Here is a 16,569-nt window from a genome sequence, read left to right as displayed (position 1 = left end):
AATTCTGTTTTGTTTAAAATTAAGTGGTTGGGTCAACTGTATCACTCCTGGAATATCCACATTACACCTGCTTAAAACAACGAGCAAAGTTACAGTCCGGGCTACTTTCTTGAAATATTTTGAGGGGGTCTGGCCTAGTCCATAAAACAATCAAAAGTCTGATAACAGCAGCGAGGAAGCTGTTTTTGATTCTGTTCATGTGTGTATTCAAACTTTTATATCTTTTGCCCAATAGCATGGACAAAGAGGAGGTTCTGAGTCCAAAAATGTGCATGTTAAGTGGATTGGTCATGCTAAATTGCCCCATAGTGTACAGGGATATGCAGGCTAGGTTAATTAGCCATGGTAAATGCAGAGTGGCAGAGGGGGGGATGGGGACTGGATCTTGGTGGGATGCTCTTCAGACAGTCTGAGTGGACTTGATGGGCTAAATGGCCTCTTTCCACACTGGAGGGAATCTATGATTGGTCTGGTTGAAATGCATCCCAGGCTGTTGAATGAGGCAAGGGAACAAACAGCAGGGGCAATAATTTTCAATTCCTCTGTCACCACAGGAATGATGCTGCAGAACTGGAGGACAGCTGATGGAGTTATTCAAGGGAGCAAGGGATAACCCAGGAATCTGGGCTGAAAATGTGTTGCTGGTTAAAGCACAGCAGGTTAGGCAGCATCCAAGGAACAGGAAATTCGACGTTTCGGGCATAAGCCCTTCATCAGGAATAACCCAGGAATCTACATGCCACTCAGTACAAACCTCAGTGGTGGGCAAACTATTTATTGGGAGCAATTTTGAAGGACACAATTAATCTGCTAACGAGGTTTGAGAAGATTTGTACCTCAGGTTGAGGTTCTGGATGTAAGTTTGCTCCAGAGGCATGAACCTTCACTGGAGTCTCACTGATGATGTCACCTTACATGGTGACGAAACATCTGAAAACAAACCTTCCAGCTCAGTGAGCAAACTTACATCCAGAATTAATCTGCATTTGGAGAGGCAGGGATTAATCAAGAACAGGCGGCCTGGTTTTGTTAAGGGGAGGTTGTGTCTGACAAATGTGATTGAATTTTTGAATAGGTAAACAGGTGTGCAGACTAGGGCAATGCATTCATCGTGATCTATTTGGATTTCAGCAAGGCTTTTGATAAGGTTCTGCATTGGAGACTGATAGTGAAGGTGAGTCCATGGGATCCAAGGAAATTTGCCTGTTTGGATCCAGAATTAGCTGAGCGGCAAGAAGCTGTGGGTGATGGTCGTGGGGTGTTTTTATGGCAAGAGGCCTGTGACCAGTGGGGTTCCACGGGGATCACTGTTGGGGCCCTGTATATATGATTTAGGTTTGAATGTAGGAGCGTTGATCAGTAAATTCACAAATGATACGAATATTGGGGTGAGGTCATAAATTGTGAGAATAGCCCCACCCTACCAACCTTCGCATAAACCAAATCATCTGCGGACATTTCCGCCACCTCCAAAACGACCCCACCACCAGAGATATATTTCCCTCCCCAATCCTTTCTGCCTTCCGCAAAGACCGATCCCTCTGTGACTACCTGGTCAGGTCCACGCCCCGCTACAACCCACCCTCCCATCCTGGCACCTTCCTCTGCCACCGCAGGATCTGCAAAAACCTGTGCCCACACCTCCTCCCTCACCTCTATCCAAGGCCCTAAAGGAGCCTTCCACATCCATCAAAGTTTTACCTGCACATCCACTAATATCATTTATTGTATCCGTTGCTCCCGATGCGGTCTCTTCTGCATTGGGGAGACTGGATGCCTCCTAGCAGAGCACTTTAGGGAACATTTCCGGGACACCCGCACCAAACAACCACACCGCCCCGTGGCCCAACATTTCAACTCCCCTTCCCACTCTGCCGAGGACATGGAGGTCCTGGGCCTCCTTCACCGCCGCTCCCTCACCACCAGAGGCCTGGAGGAAGAGCGCCTCATCTTTCGCCTCGGAACACTTCAACCCCAGGCCATCAATGTGGACTTCAACAGTTTCCTCATTTCCCCTTCCCCCACCTCACCCTAGTTCCAAACTTCCAGCTCAGCACTGTCCCCATGACTTGTCCTACCTGCCTATCTTCTTTTCCACCTATCCACTCCACCCTCCTCCCTGACCTATCACCTTAGCCCCTCCCCCACTCACCTATTGTACTCTATGCTACTTTCTCCCCACCCCCACCCTCCTCTAGCTTATCTCTCCATGCTTCAGGCTCACTGCCTTTATTCCTGATAAAGGGCTTTTGCCCAAAACGTCGATTTTACTGCTCCTCGGATGCTGCCTGAACTGCTGTGCTCTTCCAGCACCACTAATCCAGAGTCTGGTTTCCAGCATCTGCAGAGATTGTTTTTACCTTAGATTACAGTAGGATATATTTGGGCTGGTCAGTGGCATGAAAGGTTATGGACCAAGTGCTGGAAAGTGACTCGATAGTTGGGTAGTTGTTTTTAACTAGCGCACACTTGATGGGTCAAAGGGCTTCTTTCTGTGCTGTTGGGAGGCGATGGCCCAGTGGTATTATCGCTGGACTGTTAATGTAGTAGAAGCAGGTAATGATCTGGGGCCTTGGGTTTGAACCTGGCATGGCAGAAGGTGGAATTTGAATTTAATATGGAATCTGGAATGATGCACTTAATGATGACTTTGAATCCATTGTCGGAAAAACCCATCTCGTTCAGTAATGTCCTTTAGCGAAGGAAACTGTTGTCCTCACCTGGTCTGACCTACATGTGACTCCAGACCCACAGCAATGTGGTTGACTTTTAACTGCAATAAATGCTGGCCTCACCTGTGACACCCTCATCCTGTGAATCAATTTAAAAAAAGACATCCCTGATATCCCTTGTGATTTTTTTTGCATCCTATGTTGAAACTCTAATTATTGTCCATGTTACCTTTAGATTCAACTAGTTCAAAGCTCTCCTGGGTAGTGTCCCACCTTTCAGCCTCTCTAAACTTGAGCTTATTAAAATGACCGCCTGAATCTTAATTTATTCAAAGTCCTCAGTGCTCATTTGTGGTTGGCTCCAACTGGCAATGCTTTAATTTTAATTTCTTTTTCAAATCCCTTCAATGACCTCACTCCTCCCCATCCCCGTAACCGTATCCAACCCTCTGGTTCTCAAGGTTCTCTGGATCTTGCCAATTCTGGCATCTTGTGCATTTTCATCATCCACCATTGGCTGCTGTGCTTTCAGCCATTAGCCCTGAAGTCTGAAATTTCCTTCCTAAAGTGCTCTGCCTCTATAAAGATGCTCCTTATTACCTACCTCTTTGACCAGTCCTAATGTCTCCTTCTTGAATTGGTGTCATGTCTTAACATTCTCCCGTGAAGTACTTTGGCACATTTTGTTATCAACAGTCGTACATTAATGCAATTGTCAGAAATAAACCTCAATGTCATTATCAGCTTTAAAACCACAAATAATTATCAAAGTCAGTTGACAAATAAAACTTGTTTCTTGTTATAAAGTATGGTTAATTCATTCTCAGGACATTGGCAAGGCTGACAAAACCATCATTTGTTGCCAAACCCGAGTTGCCCTGAGATGCTGAGTCTTCGTCCACTGCTCCAGTGGTGATGATCATCCACTTCTGTGGTGATGATCAGCCTTCTCCTTGGGCTACGGCAATCTGTCAGGTGAGCTGTTAATCTTTGGATACAACCACCCCCTTGGATTTAGATTGACTCATTTGTTGTTGTCACATGTACTGAGATACAGTGAAAAGTGTTTTGCTTGCTATACGGGCTGATCATGCCATACATAATGCATCAGAATAGCAGAACAGAGTGCAGAATACAGTGTTACTGTTGCAAGGAAGGCGCAGAGCGAGAGATCAGAATTAACATTTGAGAGGTCTGTTCAAAAGCCTGACAACAGTGGGGAAGAAGCTTGTGGCAGTGGTCACGTTCCTGTAGGGAAGAAGGCCTGGGTTGAAGTCAGACCAGTCTTGGAGGTATATCTCAGCATGTCTGAACAGGTTGATCAAAATTACTCAAAACTACTTTCCAAGTTTTTGACTCGCCTACTCTTGGGGAAAAAAAACCTTGTCTATTTATCCTATCATGCCCCTCATGATTTTATAAACCTCTATAAGGTTATCCCTCAGCCTCTGATACTCTTTGGAAAATGGCCCCATCCTATTCAGCCTCTCCCTATAACTCACACCCTCCAAGCCTGACAAGATCCTTGTAAATCTTTTCTGAACACTTTCAAGTTTCTCAACATCTTTCCCATAGCAGGGAGACCAGAATTGAACACAATATTCCAAAAGTGGCTGAATCAATGTCCTGTACAGCTGCAACATATCCAGTTTACTGGTTTGGGGCTGCAGTGGAAGCTGTCACCATTTAAATGCCCAAATAGGGGCCCCCAGAATGTTCATGATTGTGTTCTGTAAATTTACCAGTAATTCAGTGTTACCGATTAAGCACTTGGTGACATTACAGTGATAATTTATTATCTTGGCACGACAGTAAAAGATTTTGTACTCCACTCTATATAGAGTATATATAGGAGTAGGTCATTTCAGCTGCTCAAATTTGCTTCACTTTTAATGTCAGCAATACTATGACATCCGCTACCTTTTAAAATTAATTATTTGCATTTTTTTCCATATTTCTTAATAGCTATACTTTCCAAGTATATATTGCCATATTAAAGGACCAATTGACTCAGCAATGTGTGATCTTCAGGGACAATGGATTCTACATTTTAACAAACTTTGTGTGTTGACCTCTTTGTGCAGCTTCTCTGCAGCCATAAAATTGTATTCTTCATTCTGTTCTCTTACACTTATGCACTTTGTATGGTATCATCTGCCTTTACTGCATGCAAAATAGGAAGTTGCATTACTAGTCAGAGAGGATATCACAACTGTGCTGAAGGAGGGCACTATTGGAGGACTCGAGCAGTGAGGTAATATGGGCAGAGCTCAGAAATAGGAAGGTTGCGGTCACAATGTTGGAGCTGTACTACAGGCTTCCCAACAGTAAGCGTGAGACAGAGGTCCAAATATGTAAACAGATCATGGAAAGATGTCGGAGCAACAGGGTGATGGTGATAGGAGTTTTTAATTTTCCCAACATTGACTGGGATTCTCTTAGTGTTAGAAGTCTAGATGGAGCAGAATTTGTAAGGAGCATCCAGGATGGTTTTTGAGAGCAGTATGTCAATAGTCCAACTCGGGAACAGGTCATACTGTCCCCAACCTGTTGTTGGGGAGTGAGCCCAGCCACCAGGTGGTTGAAGTTTCAGTAGGGGATTACTTTGGAAATAGTGATCACAATTCCGTAAGTTTTAGAATACTCGGTGGGCAAAAATTGAGAGTGGTCTGAAAGGAAGAGTGCTAAATTGGAAAAAGGCCAACTATAGCAAAATTCAGCAGGAGCTGGGGAATGTGGATTGGGAACAGCTGTTTCGTGGTAAATCCACATTTGATATGTGGGAGGCTTTTAAAGACAGTTGATTAGAGTGCAGGACAGACATGTCTCTGGGAAAATGAGGGACAGAAATGGCAAAATTAGGGAACCATGGATGACAGGTGAAATTGTGAGACTAGCTAAGAGCAAAAAGAAAGCACACATGAGCTCTAGGCAACTGAAAACAGACAAAGCTTTGGAAGAATATCGGGGAAAGTAGGACCAATCTGAAACAAGAAATTCAGAGGGCGAAAAGGATCATGAATTATCTTTAGCAAACAGGGTTAAGGAAAATCACAAAGCCTTTTATTCATATTTAAGGAGCAAGAGGGTAATGAGAGGAAGGGTTGGCCCACTCAAGGGCAAAGGAGGAAAGTTAAGCTTGGACTCAGAGAAAATGAGTACTTTGCATTGGTATTCACTGAGGAGAGGGACACGATGGATGATGAGGTGAGGGATAGATGTTTGATTACTCTAGGTCAGGTCGACATAAGGAGGGAGGAAATGTTGGGTATTCTAAAAGGCATTAAGGTGAACAAATTCCCAAGGTCGATGGAATCTATCCTGAGGTTACTGAGGGAAGCAAAAGCGAAAATAGCTGGGGCCTTATCTTTGCAGCATCTTGAACACGAGTGAGGTCCCGGAGGAATGGAGAATTGAGAATGTTATCCCTTATTTAAGAAGGGTAGCAAGGATAATCCAGGTAATAATAGACAGGTGAGCCTGATGTCAGTGGTAGGGAAGCTGCTGGAGAAGATACTGAGGGATAGGATCTATTTACATTTGGAATAAAATGGGCTTATCAGTGATAGGCAACATGTTTTTGTACAGGGAAGGCCACGTCTTACCAACTTAATAGAATTCTTTGAGGACGTGACAAAGTTGATTGATGAGGGAAGGGGTGTAGATGTCATATACATGCACTTCAGTAAGGCATTTGATAAGGTTCCCCATGGTAGGCTGATGGAGAAAGTGAAGTCGCATGGGTCCAGGGTGTACTACTAGATGGATAGAGAACTGGCTGGGCACCAGGAGACAGAGTAATAGTGGAAGGGAGTTTTTCAAAATGGAGAACTGTGACCAGTGGTGTTCCACATGGATCTGTGCTGGGGCCACTGTTGTTTGTGATGTACATAAATGATCTGGAGGAAGGGAAAGGTGGTCTGATTAACAAGTTTGCAGATGACACTAAAATTGGTGGAGTAGCAAATAGTGAAGGGGAATATATGAATGCAGCATAATATCGATAGATTGGAGAGTTGGGCAAAGAAATGGCAGATGGGAGTTCAATCTGGGCAAATGCGAGATGTTCCTTTTAGGAAGATCCAATTCAAGAGCAAAGTAAATGGAAAAGCCCTGGGGAAAATTGATATCATACAGTCATAACGATGTACAACATGGAAACAGACCCTTCCGTCCAACCCGTCCATGTCGACTAGCTATCCTAACCTAATCTAGTCCTATTTGCTAAAGCTTGGCCCATGTCCCTCCAAACCCATCCTATTCATATACCCATCCAGGTGCCTTTTCAACGTTGCAATTGTACCAGCCTCTGCTACTTCCTCTGGCAGCTCATTCCATACACATACCACCCTCTGCGTGATAAAGGTTGCCCCTTAGGTCCCTTTTATATCTTTCCCCTCCCACCCTAAACCTATGCCCTCTCGTTCTGGACTCCCCCACCCCAGAGAAAAGACTTTGCCTCTTTACCCTATTCATGCCCCTCATGATTTTATAAACCTCTACAAAGGTCACCCCTCAGCCTCCGACGCTCCAGGGAAAACAGTCCCAGCCTGTTCAGCCTCTCGCCGTAGATCAAATCGTCCAACCCTGGCAACGTCCTTGTAAATCTTTTCTGAACCCTTTCAAGTTTCACAATATCCTTCCAATAGGAAGGAGACCAGAATTGCACGCAATATTCCAAAAGTGGCCTAAACAATGTTCTGTACAGCTGCAGCATGACCTCCCAATGCTATACTCAATACTCTGACCAATAAAGGCAAGCATACCAAATGCCTTCTTCACTATCCTATCTATCTGCGACTCTACTGTCAAGGAACTATGAACCTGCACTCCAAGATCTCTTTGTTCAGCAACACTTCCTAGGACCTTACCATTAAGTGTATAAGTCCAGCTAAGATTTGCTTTCTTAAAATGCAGCACCTCACATTTACCTAAATTAAACTCCATCTGCCACTCCTCAGCTCATTGACCCATCTGATCAAGATCCTGTTGTAATCAGAGGTAACCTTCTTCGCTGTCTACTACACCTCCAATTTTAGTGACATCTGCAAACTTACTAACTATACCACTTATGCTCACATCCAAATCATTTATATAAATGATGAAAAGTAGAGGACCCAGCACCGATCCTTGTGGCACTCCACTGGTCACAGGCCTCCAGTCTGAAAAGCAACCCTGTACCACCACCCTCTGTCTTCTACCATTGAGCCAGTTCTGTATCCAAATGGCTAGTTCTCCTTGCATTCCATGAGCTCTAACCTTGCTAACTAGTCTCCCATGGGGAATCTTGTCGAACACCTTACTGAAGTCCATATAGATCACATCTACAGCTCTGCCCTCATCAATCCTCTTTGTTACTTCTGTATGCAGAGATCTGGGTGTTCAGGTCCATTGTACTCTGAAAGTGGTCACGCAGGTTGATAGAGTGGTCAAGAAGGCATATGGCATGTTTTCCTTCATCGGACGGGGTATTGAGTGCAAGATTTGGCAGGTCATGTCACAGTTGTATAGGACTTTGGTTCAACCCACATTTGGAATACTGCATACAGTTCTGGTCGCCACATTACCAGAAGGATGTGGATGCTTTGGAGATGGTGCAAAGGAGGTTCACCAGGATATTGCCTGTTATGGAGGGTGCTAGCGATGTAGAGAGGTTGAGTAAATGAGGATTATTTTCATTAGAAAGTCAGAGGTTAGGGGAGACCTGATTGAGATCTACAAAGTCATGAGAGGTATAGACAGGGTGGACAGCAAGAATTGTTTTCCCAGAATGGGGGACTTAATTACTTGGGGTCATGATTTCAAGGCTAGAAGGGTAAGGTTTAAGGGAGATATGCTGGAAAGTTCTTTACTCAGAGGGTGGTGGGTGCCTGGAATGCATTGCCAGTGGAGGTGGTAGAGGTGGGCACATTAGCGTCATTTACGATGTATCTAGGTAGACAGATGAATGGGCAGGGAGCAAAGGGATACAGATCCTTAGAAAATAGGTGACAGGTTTAGATAGAGGATCTGGATCGGTGCAGGCTTTGAGGGCTGAAGGGCCTGTTCCTGTGCTGTAATTTCCTTTGCTCTTTGTTCTAAAACAAAACTTTTCACTGTATCTATTTGGTCATAATTTTAATAAACTATTTTCTTATTTAATTCAGGTTGTATACCATGTGAGTATTTTTCACTTAACCAAAGAATTCACATAGACTTTATACATGTCTCCACAAATCTTACTTTTGCAACTCAGTACTTTATGTTTGAAACAAATCTGAAAGTCCTATCACTTTTTAACAACCACTGTTAATGATTGGCACCACTTGTGCCCATTGGAGAAATAGAAATAAATAGTTACTGGGAAAGAGCTTCTCGGATATGTCAGTTTATAATTATCATCTGTTATTCAATCTGGTACACTGTGCTGGTTGAATTAACATGACATTCAACTGGTTCCAGGTATACTTTTGCTGTGTAATACAGAATGTATTATGGTAGGAATTTATTAATAAACAGATGAAATTGATGTAGGATAATAACTTCTGTAGTGGGGAAAATGCTTGAGTCTATTGTCAGGAAAGAAATAGCAAGGCATCTAGTTAGAAATTGTCCTGCTGGACAGATGCAGCATGGGTTCATGAAGGACAGATCATGCTTAACTAATCTACTGGAATTATATGAAGACATTACGAGCATGGTGGACAATGGGGACCCAGTAGATGTGGTGTATCTAGATTTCCAAAAGGCATCCAGATGCCACACAAAAGGCTGTTACATATGATAAAGAGGCATGGCATTATGGGCAATGTATTAGCACAGACAGAGGATTGGTCAACTAGCAGGAAGCAAAGAGTGGGGATAAATGATTGTTTTTTCTGATTGGCAATCAGTGAATAGTGGTGTGCCTCAGGGATCAGTATTGGGACTGCAATTATTCATTATTTATATAAATGATTTGGAGTTGGGGAAAATATGCAGTATGTCAAAGTTTGCAGATGCAAAACGTGCAGAGGACTGTGTAAGTTTGCAAAGGGACATAGTTTAAGTGAGTGGACAAAGGTCTGGCAGATGGAGTATAATGTCAATAAATGTGAAGTCATGTATTTTGGTAGGAGTAACAGTAAAAAGGACTACTCCTTGAATGGTTTAAAAAAAATGGCAGCATGCTGCTGTGCAGAGGGACCTGGGTGTCCTTGTGCATGAATTACAGAAGGTTGGTCTGCAGGTACAACAAGTAATTAAGAAGGCGAATGGAATTTTGTACTTTGTTGCTCAAGGGATTGAGTTTAAAAGCAGGGAGGTTATGTTACAGCTGTATAGGGTGCTGGTGAGGCCACACCTGGAGTACTGCGTGCAGGTTTGGTCTCCTTACTTGCGAAAGGATGTACTGGCATTGGAGGGGGTGCAGGGGAGGTTCATTAGGTTGATTTTGGAGTTGTGGGGGTTGGTTTATGAGGAGAAATTGAGTAGACTGGGATTCTATTCATTGGAATTTCGAAGAATGACGGGGGATCTTACAGAAATATATAAAATTATGAAGGGAATAGGTAGGATTGAAGTAGACATTTCCACTGGCGGGTGAAACTAAGACAAGAGGGCAAAGCCTCAAAATTAGGGGGAGCAGATTTAGGACTAAATTGAGAAGGAATTTCTTCACCCAGAGGGTTGTGAATCTTTGGGATTCCCTGCCCAGTGAAGTGGTTGAGGCTTCCTCAGTAAATGTTTTTAAAGTTAAGATAGATAATTTTTTGAACAGTAAAGGAATTAAGGGTTATGATGAGAGGGTGGGTAAGTGGAGCTGAGGCCATGAAAGGATTAGCCATGATCTTATTGAATGGCAGAGCAGACTCGAAGGGCCAGATGGTCTACTCTTGCTCCTAGTTCTTGTGTTTTTATAAAATGGGCCATAGTGAGTCAGAAGCCTGTTTTATGCACTGCCTGGGTTTCTTTTCCACCAACCTCAATTCCAACCTTCTGTGTTGAGTTTCCTGTGTCTGCGTGGGTTTCCTCCGGGTGCTCCGGTTTCCTCCCACATTCCAAAGATGTGCAGGTCAGGTGAATTGGCCATGCTAAATTGCCCATAGTGTTAGGTGCATTGGTCAGAGGGAAATGTGTCTGGGTGGGTTACTGTTTGGAGTGTCAGTGTGAACTGGTTGGGCCGAAGGGCCTATTTCCACACTGTTGGGAATCTAATCAAGAGAAAATTGAGCAGAGTGAAAAAATGGGCTGTCAATTCTGTTTGTTTTAAACAATTGAATAAGATTAAGTTTACTCCTACATTCATTTTTATGTTAAGTTAACAATCTTTTTTATTAATTAATAATCAGTTGCAGTTGAGTAAAATACCTTTTGTCTAATTTTACACACAGAGGAATGATACCTCATTGTCAATGGGCAATATAAAGGCTTGACACTGTTATATACCTTCTCACTGTACAATGTAACTATATTCCCATCACTGAGAGAACATTAATTAAACACTTTTTGCTACTGATTCTCATTTTCTAGACTCATTCCATTGTTGGAGCTTTGTAACCAACAAAAGGTCTGTATAGTGAAAACAATACCAAGCTGGGATTTCTTATATATTTTATTATGATCTTTATACAGAAAAAATCCACATTATCAATGAATTAGTTGTCACTCTTCAATCTATAAAATAACAGAAAAAAAATCAAAATTAATTGGAGAACAAACATTTATCAAAAGCCATACAATAAAATTGAGAACGCTTTAGAAATAGCTGAGTATTCGTGAATACCAGAGATCTAAAATTAAATGACAAGTTTTGCCTGTCTATTTATATCCCCATAAGAGCCCTATGCTCCCCGTGTCACACATACCGTTGACAGGGCAATCTGAAAACTATCTTTCCTTGTACCTCTGTCTAACTGGTTTTATATGTATGAGAACAGAGTGGGTTGACTCATTCTTTCATCAAAGTTAAAAGTCACGTAACACCAGGTTATAGAATGATGTGGAGGTGCCAGTGTTGGACTGGGGTGTGCAAAGTTAAAAGTCACACCTGTTGGTCATAGTCCAACAGGTTTATTTGGAAGCACTAGCTTTCACAGCACTGCTCCTTCATCAGGTAGTGTGGAGCAGGACCATAATACACAGAATTTATCGCACAAGATTACAGTGTCATGCAACAGAAATGATATATTGCACAAACCTAGATTGTTGTTAAGTCTTACATCTTTTAGAATGGGTTGCAGGTTTCAGTTTATTAATATGTAAATCCCAGAACTTCTTTTAAGTCACATTCTCAAGATAACTAAAGATTTTATAAAAAAAAGTGACATCTCAGCTCAGACAATGCATTAAAGCTGTGAGGTTAGACCTGTCTGATTTCCAAAGTGGAATTTATAAAATATTACATGGATTGACTGCCTGCAGATTGTGCACTTTTTGAGCAAAATAGAATGTACCTGCAAATACAAATTCACCCCTTAGACTTATATGTGCATGCGTGTGCATGAGAGAGAGTGTGAGTGCATGTGGGAGAATGTGTGTTTAAACTTGGTAAAGTGTGTGTATGAGTGTGATGGAGTATAAGCCTGTGAGAAGGTGTGCGCGTGGGTGAGTGTGTGGGACGTGTATGTCTGTGTGTATGAGAGAGGGTCTGCATGAGTGTGTGAGAATAGAAGAGAGTGTGTGTGTGTCCAAGGCGGACTTCGGGATAGGTAATAATGCAAAGTGGCTGAGCAGAGGCTGATAGCCAAGTGCGGTACCCATGAGGATGGCCTCAACCAGGACCTTGGGTTCATGTCACACTACAGGTGACCCCTATACACTACACTTATACTCTCTCTCACTTTGGAAATAGAACCAGTCTGACTCAAGATTGGGATACAGACAGATTCTAACCTCACACCTTTAATGCATTGTCTGAGCTGAGATAGCCATAGAGTCAGTGAGATGTACAGCACAGAAACAGACCCTTCGGTCCAACTCGTCCATGCCAACCAGATATCCAATCTAGTCCCACCTGTCAGCACCTGGCCCATATCCCTCCAAACCCTTCCTATTCATATACCCATCCAAATGCCTTTAAATGTTGCAATTTACCAGCCTCCACTACTTCCTCTGGCAGCTCATTCCATACACTCACCACCCTCTGTGTGAAAAAGTTGCCCCCTCGGTCTCTTTTATATCTTTCCCCTCTCACCCTAAACCTATGCCCTCCAGTTCAGCATTCCCCCACCCCAGGGAAATGACCTTGTCTATTTATCCTGTCCATGCCCATCATGATTTATAAACCTCTATAAGGTCACCCCTCAGCCTCCGACACTCCAGGGAAAACAGCCCCAGCCTATTCAACCTCTCTCTATAGCTCAAATCCTGCAACCCTGGCAACATCCTTGTCCATCTTTTCTGAACCCTTTCAAATTTCACAACATCTTTCCAATAGGAAGGAGACCAGAATTGCATGCAATATTCCAATAGTGGCCCAACCAATGTCCAGTACAGCTGCAACATGACCTCCCAACACCTGTAACCAATACTCTGACCAATAAAGGAAAGCATACCAAATGCCTTCTTCACTATCCTATCTACCTGCGACACCATTTTCAAGGAGCTATGAACATGCACTCCTAGGTCTCTTTGTTCAGTAACACTCCCTAGGACCTTACCATTAAGTGTATAAATCCTGCTAAGATTTGCTTTTCCAAAATGCAGCACCTCACATTTATCTAAATTAAACTCCATCTGCCACTTCTCAGCCCATTGGCCCATATGGTCAAGATCCTGTTGTAATCTGAGATAACCCTCTTCGCTGTCCACTACACCTCCAATTTTGGTGTCATCAGCAAACTTACTAACTATACCCCTTATGCTCACATCCAAATCATTTATATAAATGATGAAACGTAGTGGACCCAGCACCAATCCTTGTGGCACCCAGTGGGTCACAGGGCTCCGGTTTGAAAAACAACCCTCCACTACCCTCTGCCTTCTACCTTTGAGCCAGTTCTGTATCCAAATGGCTAGTTCTCCCTGTATTCCATGAGATCTAACCTTGCTAACCAGTCTCCCAGGGGGAACCTTGTTGAACGCTTTACGGAAGTCCATATAGATCATATCTACCGCTCTGCCCTCATCAATCCTGTTGTTACTTCTTCAAAAAACTCAGTCAAGTTTGTGAGACAGGATTTCCCATGCACAAAGCCATGCTGGCTATCCCTAATTAGTCCTTGCTTTTCCAAATACATGTACATCCTGTCCCTCAGGATTCCCTCCAACAAATTGCCCACCACTGACGTCAGGCTCACTGGTCTATGGTTCCCTGGCTTGTCGTTGTCACCTTTCTTAAACAGTGGCACCACGTTAGCAAACCTCCAGTCTTCCAGCACCTCACCTGTGACTATCGATGATACAAATATCTCAGCAAGAGGCCCAGCAATCACTGCCCTAGCTTCCCACAGAGTTCTAGGGTACACTTGATCAGGTTCTAGGCTACACTTGATCAGATCCTAGGGATTTATCCACCTTTATGCATTTCAAGACATCCAGCACTTCCTCCTCTGTAATATGGATATTTTTCAAGATGTCATCATCTATTTCCCTACATTCTATATCTTCCATGTCCTTTCCCACCAGTAAACACTGATGCAAAATACTCATTTAGAATCGCCCCTATTTCCTGCGGCTTCTCACAAAGTCCACCTTGCTGATCTTTGAGGGGCCCTATTCTCTCCCTCGTTACTCTTTTGTCCTTAATGTATTTGTAAAAACCCTTTGGATTCTCCTTAATTCTATTTGCCAAAGCTATCTATGTCTCCTTTATGCCCTCCTGATTTCTCTCTTCAGTGTACTCCTATTGCCTTTATATTCTTCTAAAGATTTTGTCACTTTTTTAAAAATAAAACCTTAAGTTATCTTGAGAATGTGACTTAAAAGAAGTTCTGGGATTTACATATTAATGAACCGAAACCTGCAACCCATTCTAAAAGACGAAGGACTTTACAACAATCTAGGTTTGTTCAATATATCATTTCAGTTGCATGACACTGTAATCTTGCTATAAATTCTATGTATTATGGTCCTGCTCCACAACTACCTGATGAAGGAGCAGCGCTCTGAAAGCTAGTGCTTCCAAATAAACCTGTTGGACTATGACCTGGTGTAGTGTGACTTTTAACTTTGTACACCCCAGTCCAACACTGGCACCCCCACATCTTTCTTTCATAATTCTTTCCTTTGCTAATGAGGAGGCTCAGTTTCATCTGTTACTACACCCTTGTGAAGAAACTTGCAATGAAAGGGAATTCTGGGCAAAAAAATACCAATGAACTATGACACCACGGAGCTAGTGTGCCCACACAATTCAGGGCTCTGCCTAACTATCCAATCTGCAGTGGTGTCTCATAATTTGAGACAGAAAATTACTCTGTACCAAGCAATTTACTTGGATACCCCAATAAATTTTAAGTAAAACAACTTCACTTCAATGTCACAACTGAAACATAAGTATGTTGTCACTCACGTTTATTTTTAATTCTTTGTGTTCCGGCCAGCTCACTAAGCTCTGCAATTTCATGTTCTAGGGTTGCAATTTCTGCATCTTTCTCCTTCAGGCTAAAAGTAAGAAAATGATCTGTACAGTAATTGTAGTATAAGGTTTATGTTGTGTCTCCTGTTCTTGTGCGAGGCAGATAGCTCGTAACATTGAGTATAAATGTGATGTCAATAATATACAATACAAAAATGCCTACCTGCCCAGAGTTTTAACCAAAGTTCCAATCCATCATCAAAAATGGTGAGCAAGAACAACCACCGAGAAAGAACAGTGAGAAAAACAGGGGAAGAGAAAAGGGCAGCTGCTCAAGCCAACAATCTTCCATTATCAGTACCAACTTGCAAAGTATATTCTCATTGCAGGATAGCCTGTAAGGCTAAAACAGCACTCATAACCCACTGTACTGTGTACAGTCCTGGTCCCAATATAGAGTCAAAGATGACTTAATTGAAACGTAATATGAATTGACTGGGTGGATGTGGAAAAGGATGTTTCCTCTTGTGGGTGAATCTTGAACGAGGGGTCAGAATTTAAAAATAAGGGTGCACCCATTTAAAACAGAAATGAGGAAACATTTTTCTCTAAGTTGAGAATCTTTGGAATTCTGTTCCTCAAAAGGCAGTGGATGCAGAATCTTTAAATATTTTGAAGACAGAGGTCGATAGACTCTTGATTACTAGGACGATGAAGAGCTCTTGGGGATATGCAAGAATATAGAGTTGAGGTTAAAGTCAGGTCAGCCGTGATCTTATTGAATGGCAGAGTGGCCTACTCTTGTTTCTTGTCTGCATGTTCAAACAATGTAGAGATATACAATTAAAACTTGAGGGCTATGAATTACAGATTAGTATTTTTGATTAAAACAGCTTTACAAACATGAAATCAAATACATGATTTTCAGTGGTGATAAAATACTTTACCTGTTTTCCAGTTGTTCTACTGCTTCTAATTTTGTGAGCTAGAATAATGGGAAAAATAATATCATAATGGTGGAATGAGAAAATACCATTTGTCCAATTCAATTTTCTGTGTAAACCAGTTGTCGTTTCAGGACCTGTTTGACAATTTGTCATCTATTTCTAACCTTATATCTCTGCCCTGTACTCTTTAATAAGTATGGTAGTAACACTTTTATAGCACTTTTTTGTGCCACGCTTCAGTGCCTGCTTGGTTCAGTGTGAATAAGTTTTTATACTTAGCTGTTTCTTAAAATACAGGGTACTCAAGACATAAACCAATATCTATATATAAACGCTGTTAGTTTATGAAATGAACCAACTAAGTGATGAATGCTTGTATCATCACTGAATGAACTGAGCTTAATATTTCAAATTTCCTTCTCCTTCCAGTGTAAAACACTGGTCTATATTTGACACTCTCCATTGATAGCAT

Source organism: Hemiscyllium ocellatum, chromosome X, assembly GCF_020745735.1.
Source record: "Hemiscyllium ocellatum isolate sHemOce1 chromosome X, sHemOce1.pat.X.cur, whole genome shotgun sequence".
Lineage (NCBI taxonomy): Eukaryota > Metazoa > Chordata > Chondrichthyes > Orectolobiformes > Hemiscylliidae > Hemiscyllium > Hemiscyllium ocellatum.
The sequence above is the reverse complement of the archived record's forward strand: the minus strand, read 5'-3'. Positions refer to the sequence as shown.